Here is a 12,389-nt window from a genome sequence, read left to right on the forward strand (position 1 = left end):
CAGTGTGGCCTTAATAAGAAATCGTTCCTGGGTAACAGAGTTCTTCACAGCTTACCTACTGTTTTTCAGTTTTACAAACTTTATTTCATTTGACACTTTTCTTTCTTTCTTTCTTTCTTTCTCTCTCTCTTTCTCTCTCTTTTTTTTTTTTTTTTTTTTTTTGTGGAGGTGCTGGGGAATCAAATTCAGGGCCCTGTGCATGGTAGCATGGTAGGCAAGTGCTCTGCCACTGACCTACACCTGTAGCCAATTTGTGCGAGGAGCTTGTGAGATGGGTATTACTAAGACCTTGACAATTTAGGTAAGAACATTAAGACTCATAGATGTCATATGGTTTGCCCAAGATGAAAAAGCTATGAATTAGGAAAGTTTGTCACCAAATCTCACTTCTCTTTAGGGTCCCCTGTGCCTGCCCCTTGCCAGTGCATACATGGTTGTACAGCCCAGGATGGGCAAGAGCAGCTTCAGGACAAAGGACTATGGAGGAATTCAGAGGAAGACAAAAACCAAGTTCTCCCACTTAAACTTTAATTGATATTTGCTTCAGGAAAAGAAACTCTTGACTTCTTTGCTTTCTTTCTTTCTTTACTGTTCCTTGTTCCCACAATCCATACTCCAGGCTTGTAGTCAGTACTTTAATTCAGCTATTTTATTGGCAATTACAGTCCTAGGGACTAGCCTGCAAAGGAAATTACTAGTTACAATACAATTCTTTTATAAGTTGGGGCTGTCTGTATCCTAATTCTTTCATTTTTAATAAAGGAAATAAAAACATATTCTGAATGGATGTTCTCTGCTGCTCTCAAAAGCAACCCCATGTTGCTGTCAAAATGGGAAAGCTGGGTAGCTGGGAATGGCAGAGGAGTATCAGATGTGAGTGTCCAGTGAGAACTGCTGGGGGATGGGGTGGGGTGAGGTGGGGTAGGACATGCTGACTCTGTGAGGGATCTTCCCCACCCTCTTTAAAATTTTATTTTATTTAATTTATTTATTTTTATGTGGTGTTGAGACTCAAGCTCAGTGCCTCACACATGCTAGGCAAGAGCTCTACTACTGAGTCACAACCCCAGCCTCATATCCCCACCCTCTTAAGAACCTGCAGCAGTGTGTTCAACCTGTCTAAAAAGAAAAAAATGTGTCCCAGAGGTTGCTCAGATTGGCAGAACCTCCAACATCACTCAGTCTATGATTCACAAAGTTGTCTTCACTCTCCTTCCTCTTGTTCTATGCTCATGACCTTCACATCCAGGATTACACAGATATCATCAGATGTGAATGGTCATCTTTTCTTCACTGGAAATATGTCAGCCTCTGTGTGCTTTTCTTAATAACTGTGGCAGTCTCCTTCCATCAGAGGTGACCTTTTCATCAGTGCCCATATCCCATCTTCTTTAGTCTGCTCTTCAGAGTCACTGCTCCTTCTATCTCTCCTAGATCTTTCCTATCACTGTACAAACCTGCTCTGGGATAATTTATATTTTAACAAACTCCTCTGTAGTCTAATAAAAGTCAAAATTAAATGTGGTCACAAGCACCAGAAAATAGAAGATTAAACATATATAAAAAGTCAATAGGTAGGTAGCTAAGTAGGTGTGATGACTCCCTAAATATCAGGAAGCCACATTTATTCTCACTCTTCCATAACTTCCTCAATACATGGCTTCCACTACAGATTCCATATGGTTACTGGAGCTCCAACAGTATATCCATATATTCCAGTGAGGAAGAAAGAACAATGGCTGAGGAAAGCACATTATTTCCTTTAAAGCCAATTTAAAATTTGCACATGATCACCCCTACATCCTGCTGGCTGGAAGTGAGTCACATGATTATTCATAATTGCAGGATAGGCTGAGAAATTCTATTATGAAAAGAAAGGGTGAGAATGGTTTTTAGAGTAATCTAGCAATCTCTACCAAAGCCTCCTATATGCCCACATCCCTTTTGAGATTCCTTCCAAGTTCTCTGTTTCCTGTTAGGTTGCCCATATATGATAGCTATACTACGTTCTAGCTTTCACCCCTCTACTTCAAGAACACTGCATACCCAGCATGAAAAGAGGGCCCAGCACACATCAGGCCCCCAGTCAAGCACTTACTGTCTGCTGAAAATAAATGGAGGGTCAAGTCCCCATAGAGGTCCTTAAACTACCTGGGGTGTCACAGAGACAGTTGCAATCCCTTAAAGAAACAGCAATAACTGGAATAAACTGAACAGATACCATTTCAAGTTTCTCTCTCTCTCTTTGTTTTTGTAGGGCTGGGAATTGAACCAAGGTCCTTCTCCCACTTGCTAGGCAAGCGCTCTACAATTAAGCTATATGCCCAGCCCTTTTTACCTTGAGACAGGATCTCACTTAATCGCCCAGGCTGGCTGGCCTTTAACTTTTGATCCTCCTCCTGCTTCAACCTCCCAAATAGTTGGGCTTACAGATGTGCGGTGACTGTGCCCCCAGCCTAGTAAGATTCCTGTTATGCATTGCCAGGCAGAGCAGACTACCTGATCCTCAGTCCCCTCTGTGAGTTTAAGCAACAGCAGTGTGCCTGTGCTTCACTTTACAAGTAGGGAGGCCGATGCTAGGAAGGTCAGCCTTTTCATCATGAGATGCATGCCAGCAGGGTGGATCCCCCTGCATACCTGTCTGTACTTCAGGTCTCCCATGCCGCCAAGAATCACCTCAGCCACCTCCTCATCATAAAGGTGAGGAACAAATCTCAGCAGGAGATTCAAAGAAAGCGTGGTATTTTTAGCATCAAGGCTGGAAGGAGCGAGTCCTTAGTGTTCTGTATGCAAAGAAATAAAAATCTTAATTTACCATCTCTTCTTTTACAGATTACCCCCACCTTGGATTTCCAAGGCCGGGCAAGAACGCCTTCCATCTTCAAAACAGCCATTTTCCTAATCCTTCTCCCACCTCTACCCAGTCGCCCTGAGCATCCCTTGAGATGTGGCCTCCCACAGCTCGCTGTTCTCCGCTGGGGCCAAGCCTGGGGCAAGACCGGAGGGGCGTTTGCGACTGCTCGCAGTGGCCACAAATGCCCGCCCAGGGTCCAGGCTCCTCCTGCGCCGCTCACCCACCGCTAGGGCAAGGACCAGGGCTGGCCCCTGCCTAGGGCACCGCCCAGAGTCGGACAAAGGGGCGGGTCGGCGATCTGGCCTCACTGCTTGTGGTGCTCCGAGAGCTGGAAGGCGGGGCGGGGCGGGGCGCGGCGGGGGAGGGTCGATCCGCGGCGGGCGGGGCGGGGCGGGGCGGGGCCAGGCGCGGGGCCGCACCGGGCGGCGAAGGGAAGCGGCGCCCCTTCCTTCGCCGGCGCCAGGCGCCGCGCCCCCGGCCACGCCCCTCTGCGCCCCGCCCCCGCCGCTTGGACGGCCCGAGTCGCGCCCTCCCGCCTGGCGCTGCCGAACTTGCTCTAACTTCCTCGGCCGACCGGGCCGCGCCGCCGCTGCCGCGCCCGGGTGAGTATCGCGCGGAGCCCCAGCCGAAGCGTCAGGCCCTGCCCCCCTCATTGTCTGAGGCCGAACCCCTCAGTGAACGTCCACCGGAGACAAGGACTGCTCCCCAGATTCCCGCTCGGTCCCTCAGACTGCCTCCTCGCCTGCCCGGGGGCGGCCCCGCGGGCGGCGCTGGCTTTGTCTGCCCGGATCGCCCGCGAGAGGTTGGAGGCCGCGGCCCGGACCCTGCGGAGCCGAACTCAGGCTCGGGGCGGAGTGAGAGGCACCGCGGGTGATCCGGCTGGCGCTCCTGACTCAGTCGCCCTGGTTTCCTCCGGGGACGGGCGGGGGTGGGAGTACGCTGCGAGGGAGGGGCTGGATTCCCGCCGTCGCTCCGGGCTCGGCTTTCGAGCCCCGGGGTGGGCGCTCTCTTCGGCTCCGTAGCCAAACCTCGGCACCCGGGAGCGAGGGTCGGGGTTGAAGGTGGAGGGGTGGGTACAGGCCAGTGAGAGCTGCCCCCTCCCCCTACTCAGCGATGGGTGTTCTCCAAGTCGCGCACGCGACTGTGCGTCCGACTCTGCTTGGCTCCGGCTTGGGGCTGTCGGAGTTTGAGTACGTGGAGACCCAGCTTCTCCGTGCTTGGAAGCAGAGCCCGACCCCCCGACCCCTGACCTGGACTAAGCTTTGGCCGGGTTGCTTTTGTGGCTCGTCCCAGCTTGCTGCTCCGTCCCCGTTGCGGAGGTTAGGAAGTTTGTGTGTGTGTGTGTGTGTGTGTGTGTGTGTAGGGACGTTGGCCTTGGGACCACTTGAACGTGTGTCTTGGGAACTTAAAATTGGCCTCCGTAGAAAGTCGGAGTTTGGGGAAGTCGTGAGCCCGTTGGTATTCTGGCGCTGGCCAGCAAGCAGTGGTGAGTACTAAATAACTGTCCCTGGACGCTGGTCTGAGGACTTCATGCCAGAGAGTGTAGGGCTTTGAGTTGGAGTCTCTGCAGGTGTGCTGAGAGCTGGAATCTGCTCTACAGGAGGTCACTCTTGGGCTGGTGTGTCAGCTGTATGCCAAATCCTCAAAGAAGCCTTCACCCTGCCCCTTGACCTGGAAGTAGAAGTTGGTGCCATCTGAGTGCTTGGGCCACCCCTTCCCTTTTGTGAAAGGAAACCTGGAGATCCACATTCAGCCAGTACAGTGGTTGGTGGAGGCAATTTTCCTTTCAGGGATGCTCCTGGGTGCTGGCACCCTCAGAATGAAGGCCAGATTCCATCATGGCTCCATATTGCCTTCTAGCCCCCTTCCTCAACGGTCCCCAAGCTTTGTGTCCCATTCAGTGTGTGTGTGTGTGTGTGTGTGTGTGTGTGTGTGCACGCGTGTGCTTGCAGTGCCATTGCAGTGCCATTGCACTTTGCCACACTAGGGGGTTGAACCCAGGGCTTCACACCATGCTAGGCAAATGCTCTACCTCTGAGCTATACCCCCAGGTCCCATTCTGAAGATTTCTATTGTTTCGAGGTCAGACCTTAGAAACCAGGCTACCAGATAAATTTTCCCTCTCCTTCTCATTGTGTTATCCTTTGTTGCACTCCACCTTCAGGTGAAGACTTCTTTGATGTGTCAGTCTCTTCCTTTCATTTCTGAACTCCACTACTTGGACCACCTAATATTATCTGGCACTGTTGCAGGCAGTGTTCTAGGACTAGTGATTCCCTGACCATCTGTAAAACCTGTGTGGTCTTAGAATCCAGGCTGGACTTAAATAGGTGCCCAATAGTGTTTATTGATTTGAGTTTAGCAGCATCAAACAAGAATTTGAGTCATGGATGCCTTTGCAGGTTTGTGGCTGCTCCCAGGAAGAAAGGGCATGGAGGAGAGGGGGCTGCAGAAGTGTTATCTGCCCAGGGAAGATCCACCCCTTTTTTAGCAACTGTGCTAATCTCTTAGGACAGGTGAGGACTGCTCCTCCCTTTCTATGTTTGGGAGTGGGAGGATGAAGCTCATGCCTTGCATGGGAGGGGAGGGGCCTGCTTTGCAGGTTATGGGAGTGAAGTTCCCAGGGAGGCCAGGGTGTATGGAACCATTTCCTGAGGCCTCATTCTAGGTCACAGTGCGCTCAGGGATTTGACCTTGTTTAACTTCAGCTGAGTAGAATTCATTTTGGCAGCACCTACGAAGTGCCATTGTGCCAGTCCTGGGAAACCTTTGCTGGTGTACAATCTAGGAAGGTTTTGGAGAAGCTTACCGCAAATATGTGGCAGGTTTAATATTGATAGTAATAGTGACTTTGTTGAGGCTTAGTATTTACTGAGACTTAAACCAGTAAACTATGCTAGTTTTACTTATATTAACTCATTTAATCCTTGAAACAACCCAGTGTGAGATGATATTAATCACCTTATTTTACAGATAGGAAACAGTGGTCAAGAGAGGTCACAGAGTAACTTAGCTTGAGTTTTCAATTTGAGCTGGATTTCCTGATTGCTAATTGGAAACAGGCATTACTTAATGCCGTTCTCCAAGAAGTGATTAAAATTGATTAATATACTGAACAAACCTGGCCCACAGCAGAAAGACTAAGTTCTTACTGGGGCAGTTGCCTTTCTATCCCTGCATCAGAAAGCATCTTGCGAGTCTAACACAGCCTGGGCACACAGCAGGTACCTCCAGATCCCTGCTGATTGACTGCTGATGTAGCTTATGTGGTATTACAGACAATGGGAAAAGTGACTGAAAAGTCACTGCTTATATCTGTCTAGAGAGATCAGGGTTTGATGTGGTAACCACAATCTCAGAGGCTTAAAGCAACAAAGGTTTATTTCTCATTCACTCTACATATCCATTGCCTGTCTTTATGTTGTCCTCATTATAGGACCACATATGGTACTATGCGGATTCATTGGAACTTTCCTGGCCACTTGGACAGAGGGATAGAGAGCATGATGAATCCTCCCCTGATTCTTAGCCCGTCTACCTAGAACTGGTATTTCATTGGCTGAAGCAAGTCACATGGCCATATTTACCTGCGAAGTGGGGAGGAGATAGAATCAGAAACATTTGGTGAATAGCACTTATGCCCAACACTTGCCTGCCACTGTTCCTTCCTCTGTGGTTTCTTCACACAGAGGGGATCCTATTATCATTGTATGTATCTATGTCACCAGGAGCAGTAATCATGAATTAGAGAAGTACCATTTAAGTTAAAGATGAAATGAGGTGCTACATTTGAAAGGCAGAGGTATGGTAAACAAAAATGCATTTCAGGATAGTAAGAGGTGGTCTGCAAAGTCACTTCGCTCCTCTGGTCCTGGGTAAGTTACTTGAATTCCTGAATATTATTTTGCTCATTCATTAATTCATCCACTCATTCAGAAGCTTAAGAACCAGTGGCAAGTTTCAGGTCAGAGATTCTTACGAAGCACATGCTCAGGTCCCAGTCCACTGCTAGGGATGATGATACCTGTTTTTTGCTGCTGAGTCCCAGTAGCCTTTTAAGTGAAATATTATTATCCCTGAGAAGTTAAGCCAGCTCCTGTTCTACTTCACTGCCCTGGCTTGTGAGTTCTAGGATATCTTGTACTTCCTATCCCGCCTAGATGTGGCTAGCCACCTTTCCTTGAAGCAGGAACAGGTAGAGTTACCTCTGGCAACTGTATCCTCCCCCTTCCCTTTTTATATTCTGAGGCTGAGCTTGCAGGCCTAGAAGTGTGGACAGGAGTGTTTGTGTGGAGAGGTAACTGGAGGGTGGACTCATTGGCAAACAGGATTGAGTGTGGGGCTGGGATGGTTCTCTGGAACCATGTACTAGAAGGGGTTAGAAAACATAGATGATGTTAAAAACCGAGCTACACTGAAGTTCTTGCTTTTGTGCTTCATTACCTGCTTGGTTTCTGGTGACATCCAATATATCCCACAGACACTGGGAATGGTGGAGAAACCTCAGGTTCTTCTGCATTATGGCTAACTCACTATCCTTAGGCATATTTTCTCCTTTTGCAGATCCTCTTTTCCCATCTGTGGAATGGAGGAACAAGTAATTGTGATCTCCGGCAGTTCCCACTCTTGGCTGGCCATCAGAGTCCCCAGGGAGCTGTGTAGACTGGTGATTTGAAACTCTTGGGCTTAGAGAAGCCAGTATCTTGGGTTTGCTTTTCCCAAACCCAAAAAGCAGTGTCTTCTCTGACTGTGAAGAGCATAGGGTTTTGTAGTCTCCCACTCATTTCTCCCTTAACCGCATATGTTTTTCATTTAGACAGAGCAAGTAATTGTGTTGGTTAGCACAGTACCTGGCTAGTGGGCATTGTTCAGGATCTCTGATGATTCAACATGAAGATGACTGGCACCAACCAGCTCACAGAGTAGACAGTGGGGAGGCCAGCTTTCACGTTGTGTCTAATTTCTGACCAAGTGTCCTAGATCACAGTTTTACATTTTCTCCTCTGTATAGTGAAGCAGAATCAAATCTGCCTTCTTGTCTCACTGGGTTGCTTTGAGTGTGAATAACACTTCAGATTTGAGAAACTGGGTCCAGAGCCCGAGTCAGGCCTGATATTCTGTTTGGGACAGTGCCATCTGTCTGGAGGCTCTCAGCAAAATACTTACCAGCAGCTGATTCTGGGAACCCCACTTCCTCCCTCCACTCTTGGGCCTGGTAGGGTTGGGTGGAGCTGGGCGGGGCTGTGGTTTTCTCTTAGGAGGGAGCAGGCCTGTAAGTGGGCCTCGGCAGATGAGAGTTGAAACCTTTACCTCCTGAGGTCTGTCTGCTTCCGTCTTTGAGCAACAGGGTAAAGACCTTGGCTAGATAGCTGGAGAGTCAGGCTCCTCTCTCCTTGAGCTCTGTCAGCCTGCTCTGGATGACTGAGAGCCATGACAGTTGTCTCAATTGGCTGCTGGGATCCTAGTAGGAGGTGGGCCCCTAGTGCTGCCTCAGACTCTGTGTTCCCTGGCATTAGGCAGACCTGAGTTTCTGCTGTTGGTATGGGTAAGATTTGGGGAGGGGCCAGGGCAAGGGGCTGGTGAACCCTTTCTGGGTTTTCCCTGAATATGTGTGCCAATTCTTGGGCCTATGCTCATGTATGCCATAGAGCTCAAGGAGCACTCAAAAAAGAGGCTTTGAGGAATTCACAACTCTGACATTCAGGAGAGGGACCCACACAGCATCTTGAAGGGAGTGAGTGCCCCTGACTTTTTTGTCTGTATTCTGAGGTGTCAGAGTTCTGAACCTGCGAGGGCCTAGGGCAGTAGCATATCCAAGGACACAAAGTCCTTAGGCAGGGTCTTGAGTTTAAGGCATCAGAAGAAGATGTCATCTAACTTTCAGTTTGGGGCCTCCCAGGAAGGTACAACTGGGCGCCATAAATTCACTGCAGCAATTCAGGCTGTGGTGGGGCTCAGGACAGCAAGAGTACGTGCCCAGTCTGAGGGGCACTTAGCTGTGCTCAGTTCCCTGCTCCACAGAGAGGCTGTAAATGCCCACTGAGTAACCATTACCCATCTCCGTGATCTCCCTGGTGCCTAACCAGCCTGCAGGGTAGTAGTCTTGTTTCAGTCCTTCGCCCCAGTCAGAAAGCAGTGTATTCCTGGGGCTTGGAAGGGGATGCCAGCTCTAACCCCAGATGAAGTGTAGGGGACACTGGGTGAAGGGTGGGAGTTGATAGGTCTGGGAAGCTTTGGGGAGCTCTGAATGGTTCAAGAAAAAAATTATTCTGGCACTTGTTTAAACATTTAGGCAAACTATTCAGGACAATGGCAATGGGATTTTTAGTAAGGGAGAGAGATTGGGCTCAACTCCAAATTCAACAAAGGAAGACTGGGACTTCACAGCTAAGGAGCAGTGTGTGGGGGACCTGGAAAATTTCTAAGAAGATAGGATTTTTTTTTTTTTGGTAAATGATGTAACAGGATTCTTGCTGAAGGTAGGCCCAAGTGATTAGATATTAACTAGTGAATGGTGGCAGATGAGGCACTTGATTGGATATTGGGAATAAACCAACTCAGCAGGATTTTTGGTAATACTGGGCTCTTTTAAGATAGAGACAGAAGCCCGAGGTCAGAACTAGTTCAGCAGAGGGCTCAAAGGACCTGACTAAAAAGTTTGATGAAGGACAGAATTGTTTTCAGTGTCCCATGGCCAGCAGTGACCTGTATTTAGCTTGTCCATGGTTCTTGCTCTAGTCTAAGTTCATGACTACTTACCCCTGTCCCACAGGAGTGGTCTTTCTTTGTGGGTGTCCCTTCTCATAAGGGTCCCTCATTGTTTCCAGAACCTTGGTCTTTTTATTTTCACCATCTACTGGTTTCTTATCTCTTGGCTTCCTCCCTACTAGCCTGCTGCACCCAGGAAGCAGGCTAGTAGGGAGCTTCAAGGAATTAATGGGCTCCAAGAAAATGGAGATTAGTGGGCTCCAAGGAAATGAAGACCCAGACTGTAGCGGGATCTGCTGGCCAACCAACCCTTGCCACTTTTCTCTGGACAGCTCCATCTGCCAGGCTTCCAAAGCTGAGTTGTTTGCATTTCCTGCTGCCCAGGTCTGGTCTAGCAAACTGGTCTGACAACTTTGTGCCCCACCCCTCTTTCAGCCTAGTGCTGTCTCTTTTTTCTGAGCTGGGCCCAGGGAGGTGCTGTGCAGATCTTCTCTCTGACTGGACTGAGGGTACTTTCTGTTCTGGGCCCTCCTGGTGTGAGCTACTGCATGTGCTGCCTGTGATAACCCCACAGCTCTTTTCCCTGTATGAGGCCTTTGGATCCTTGCATCCAGTCAGCCTGGCTCCTTCTGCTCCATAAGCCATGCTCCCCCTGGTTTTCTGTTTGCCCTTCCACTTACTTGGTCAGACTCTGCCCCTTACCAATCAGGGCAGGCTCCCACCTGCCTTCTTGAGAAGATGGTATGTTTGGTCTTGGCCACTCTCATCTCAGAAGTCAGCGTTATAGGAACCAGGCTGCCTGTTTGTAGGGAAAACATGTTGGCTGCTTGTAAGGACCTACCTATCTCCCAAAGGCCAGTGTTGGGCTTCCACCCTTGCAGGGGAAGAATGGTGACAGCCCTGCTCTCCACAGCCATCCTGCCTCCCACACGCTTTATCTCCTTGTCATAGTTGCTTCCTGTGAAATACAAGCAGTGTGTAAACAGGATAAGTTTTGAGGGGGGATGCCAAGAAAAGAGTCAGTGTGGTGTTGGGGCATTCATTCCCTATGGCCCTGGGATGCTGAGAAAAATAGGAAGAGGGAGTGGCGTGTGCCCAGGCACAGGGGTGGATGGGCAGTTTAATTCAGAGCCTGAGTCTGGAAGCTTCCTGAGGGTAGTCCTGGAGCTTCCCTCTGGGAGGCAGGTCAGGTGGTGGGGGCAGGTGCAAGCCTCAGTGTCACAAGGTATACTATGGAGAATCAGTGCCTCTCAGGGGTGGGGATGGGACTGGAGAAGTGCTGGACTTGGTCTCATGCAGGGTTGTGAGATTTCAGGTTAAGACCTGCCCAGGACTTGCACTGAGCCCATCCAGGGGATCAGGAACTTGTTCCCCCAAACTGAAGTCTGAGGGCTCCAAATGCCAGTGTGGTTCTGCTTGTGAGCTCTCATTTGTGCTTGTTAATTTGGAGGTTACTTGTTGAACACATAACAGTCATCAGAGAGCATCTTAGAGAAGGGGGGCCAAACATGCACCTGCCCTCTCTCTCGCCTCCTTTCTCTGGCCTGAGCAGCCTGTGAACTTGAGACCATTAGGAAATTGTGCCTGTGCTGGTATCCCCAGGGATAGGGTGGAGCATTCTTTACATGGAAAGGTTTTGCTTATGGCCATTCCCTGCCCTCCAGTTCTCTCCCCAGATGGTCTGGCCATTCCTGGCACTTAATGGCCATTGTGTCATATCCCTTAGCAGCAGGAGAGTCTGGGACTGTTTTTGTATTATTCCTTTGGGGCCAAATCACTTGGAGGAAATACATCAGTGCTTCTGAGTGCAGACTATTGATAGGCCAGCTAAAGAGGGCTTTTAAACAACATGTATGTATCTCTTTAGCAAGAGATAGATATACAAATGCATCATACAACTCCATTTTGTAGCTTCCATTTCCTGAAGGTACATGGAGTTTAGTGGTTAAGGGATTAGGATTTTGGAGAAATTGTTTTTAGCTTGTCCTTGGAATTGGGCCAGGCCTAGAAATCTGTTGAAATAGGTTTCTTTAGCTGCTAAAATGGAGATGGGATTATAACATTAGGACCTTGAGCCTGACTAATGACTGGGGCCCTATAGGATCCCTGCTTGAATGCTTGGGTTACAGACAGACAGACAGATAGACACACACACCTAGTGCTTGGACCTTGAGTCCCACAGATGGTCCTTGGTTTGGCATAATTTCTTTTCTGCTTTTATCAGAGCCTGTTTGTGCTCTTCTTAGGCAAACTTACTATTTTGGGACTTGGGATGGAGTTGTAAGCAGGGACTCCAAGTTGCTTGGGGGTTGGCACTCCTCTCCTCCTTCCTTGCCCTATCTCTTCTTCCTCCCTTTCTGATTGCCTCCCCTCCCCCATCCCCTCTCTACTCCTTGTTCTCAAGAGATATCACAGTCTGTCTGCAAAGCTGTAGGTAAAGTTTTTTTGTGCCTCCAGCCACAGAATTTAGGTATTTTAAATGTTACTTTAGGTTTAACTTTTTATTTTTAAAAAATGTATATGTGATGAAAAACACAGAGCAAAGATATAATGAAAATTCATATTTTCTTTGTCCCCAATTGTGCATACACATACCCCTCCTGCCCCAGGGGGCCCTTGGTCACCAGATGTTCTGTGCCTAGTCAGGCATGTCTGTACTCCTCTCTAGCTTATTCCCTTGGTGGTATACTAATTACACTGTTCTGCACTTACTGGTTTTTATCACTCTAAAATTTATCCTGGGATTATTCCATTTTAGTAGAGTTTAGTCCATTATTTTTAAAACAGTAGGTCATTCTGCTGAATAGTGACTTTTGACTCACTTCAC

General features: G+C 48.8%; 1 protein-coding gene and 1 long non-coding RNA gene across 3 annotated transcripts in view; one reads left to right on the top strand and one right to left on the bottom strand.

Annotated features, from left to right (window-relative positions):
• Window positions 1-552: 552 nt before the first annotated feature.
• On the bottom strand, window positions 553-4,169 carry LOC308633820. The gene is made up of 3 exons (XR_014018878.1): window positions 3,793-4,169; window positions 2,638-2,783; window positions 553-679 (listed from the first exon to the last, which is right to left on the bottom strand). It is a non-coding gene; the product is annotated as an uncharacterized lncRNA (long non-coding RNA).
• The window catches only part of TSPAN14 (tetraspanin 14), a 55,552-nt gene continuing 46,430 nt past the window's right edge, over window positions 3,268-12,389 (top strand). Inside the window, exon 1 of one of the 2 annotated variants that reach the window (XM_081266945.1) lies at window positions 3,268-3,456. The gene's annotated coding sequence lies outside the window, so the exon portion shown is untranslated. The remainder of the gene's footprint in view (window positions 3,457-12,389) is intronic. The other variant, XM_081266944.1, reaches the window with a different exon arrangement.

Source organism: Spermophilus citellus, assembly GCF_964194105.1.
Source record: "Spermophilus citellus genome assembly, chromosome: 15".
In the NCBI taxonomy this organism is placed as follows: Eukaryota; Metazoa; Chordata; class Mammalia; order Rodentia; family Sciuridae; genus Spermophilus; species Spermophilus citellus.